The sequence below is a fragment of the Monodelphis domestica genome, chromosome 5 (assembly GCF_027887165.1).
Source record: "Monodelphis domestica isolate mMonDom1 chromosome 5, mMonDom1.pri, whole genome shotgun sequence".
Classification (NCBI taxonomy): Eukaryota; Metazoa; Chordata; class Mammalia; order Didelphimorphia; family Didelphidae; genus Monodelphis; species Monodelphis domestica.
Genome location: NC_077231.1, coordinates 226,084,042 through 226,086,684, shown reverse-complemented (window position 1 = coordinate 226,086,684; position 2,643 = coordinate 226,084,042). Strand labels below are relative to the sequence as shown.

Genomic DNA, 2,643 nt, shown 5'->3' with positions numbered 1-2,643 from the left:
TCCTCTCTGCTTGGGGGCCTTCCAGGCCTGTCTGGGTGAGGAGGGGGACACAGTGCAGCTCCACAATGGAAAGGCCTCTGTTGGAATGATTGAGGCCTAAATGGCCTTTGGAGGGCTTGGTGGGAGTTTGGGACCCTCAGAGGGGCCCCTGGACATGACCCTTCAGCCATGATTGAGGACTGGGAGCTGGGACCTGAGGAGGCTTCTCCAAGCCACTGGCAAGGTCTTTGGAATGCAGCTGCACTGGATGTGGTGGCAGCTTGGAAAGGTGCTCATTATGGGCATCCCTGTGGTCCAGGGGGTATAGCTCAGGGGTAGAGCATTTGATTCCAGATCAAGAGGTCCCTGGTTCAAATCCAGGTGTCCTACCTTTTAGGTCTCCTACATACTCCTCTTTCTCTTTGCCTCAGCCTCTGCTCCACCTTTGGTAGTGTAATAGATGATATCCATCAAAATATACCCTCAAATACCATCTATTACATTCTTGGAGAATTTTTTTCAGTGCAGAGTGGGCCCAGGGATTGAATTTTGTAGAAGTAAAAGACAAAGTTACAAAAACTCAAGCAGGAGTTAGTGAAAGATACAGAGAAACAAAATTTCAATTTCCTACAGGTTACTGTTGCTAGAGATGTAAATTCTTTGAAATCATTCACAGAATTGCATGACATACCACCAAACACAGTTAATTCTTTAAATAGTTATATGGCACAGATACCCTTAGAAAAAAACATCTACTCTGAATCCTGAAGCTGAAACTTTCCATCCACCAATGACTAATTTAGATAATATAAAATTAACTGAAAATGGAGTTGATATTACATTTGAAAATAATAATCCTATTCAAAGTAATGGAAGTGACATGACAGTTGAATCTGAATAGAGGAATGGAATGGAAGTCTTAGTAACTAAAAGAACAACCAAGGATTCAAATGGCAGATTTGAAGCCAACGTTCTAAATGGCAGAGGGAATCTGTCCAGATAAACAACTATAATTTAAATTCATGTTCCAATGTAGTAGAAGATATAGTACAATCAGCATCATATGAAGACTTCATAGGAAATAATTTAAATAAAAATAATTAGCTGATCCAATCATACAGCTTGCAGAGGGTAGCAAAGAAATGAACATTAGCTCAGTAACTATACACACCTTAGCTACACAGCCAGAAACATATGTATATAGTACTGTGGGAAAGAATGAAGGCACACATCCTAATGATTCGGGGGAACATGCAGATGTACTACACTTATTCCCAGAACAAAATAACATTATAGAGGGACAGATTTCTATCTCTACACAGTCAAAAAAGAGGGTAAGATGGTGGCTAAGAAGCAGCCTAAAAGTTCAGACCTCTGAAAACCCTTCCTTACCAATAACAAACTGAATGCTCCTAGGGGACTGAAATTCAAACTTAACAACAGGACAGAGGCAGGGAACCCTCCTTCTGGACTCAAATCAAAAGATACACTCCCCCAAAAGCTGGAATCCGAGAACACTCGGGTCTAAGGGGAAGGCAGAGGGAAGGTCTCAGGACCCCTCCTCCCCAACCCAGAGGTCTGAGCACCCAGCAGGAGTGGGAACCTCTGGTTGGGCAAAGGTGCTGGTTTGGAGGGTCTACTTTGTGAGCAGTGGAACGCCAGGCTTGGAGCGTCCAGTGTGGACAGTGGGGAGGAAGCCAGGGAGACACCAGGCCCATGGCTGGGTCCTTCCATCTGGCTCCAGTCTCGCTGGGAGGTTTTTGCCTTGGGGAACATCCAGACCAATCCAGTTGAACCTAATCCCATCAGGACTCCTCAGAGCTCAGGGAGGCCAGGACCCCTCCCCCCCACAAAATTGCAGGACCTCCAGCAAGGACAGGAACCTCGGGGTGGGCAAAGGCACTGGGGAACCTTGCGGACAGCGGAGAAGCAACTGGAGAGAACTGGAGAGAGCCTGGGAGGATCAGCCTTCCAGAAGTCTTTGGCCTCATAGCACATACAGCCCAACCCAGTTGAATTTAATCTGATCAAAAGCCTCCAGAGGACAGGGAAGCTAACATTCCTCCCCTAAAGACTGTACCAAGAGATCTGACAAAGCTCCAAGAGGGGAGACTGACAGCCCCAAAACCAAAAAAAAATGAGAGGAGTAAGAGCACAGATAAATACGGGGAGCAAAGAAGGGGTAAACTCGAGCAAACAACAGAAAAAGAAGAAAGAAATTACAATAGACAGCTTCTGCATAGGTAATGAGCAAAGAGTGAACTAAACAGAGGGGGAGGGATCAGCAAAGGAAAAATCAGAAATCCCAGTGAATTGGATACAGGCTTTGGAAGAACTCAAAATGCAATTCAAAACACAATTAAGAGAGGCTGAAGACAATTGGGAAAAGAACTTAAAAACTAAGATAAGTCATCTGGAAACAGAGACACTTAAACTAAAACAAGAAAATAGTGTCTTGAAAGCCAAAATCAACCAGCTGGAAAATGAGGCAAAGGAGATGAAAGATGAGGCAAAGAAGATGAAAGATGAGGTGAAGAAGATGAAAGATGAGAAAAAGGAGATGAAAGACAAGGTAAAGAGGATGAAGGATGACCTCCAAAGAAAATCAGACCAAAAGGAAAAGGACAACCAAAAAGCAAAGGATGAAATCCAGTCTTTAAGAAC

At 44.1% G+C, this 2,643-nt stretch overlaps 1 non-coding gene across 1 annotated transcript; it reads left to right on the top strand.

Moving 5' to 3' along the window:
* Positions 1-297: 297 nt before the first annotated feature.
* On the top strand, positions 298-371 carry TRNAW-CCA (transfer RNA tryptophan (anticodon CCA)). Its single transcript has one exon. It is a non-coding gene; the product is annotated as a tRNA-Trp (tRNA).
* The last annotated feature ends 2,272 nt before the right edge of the window (positions 372-2,643 follow it).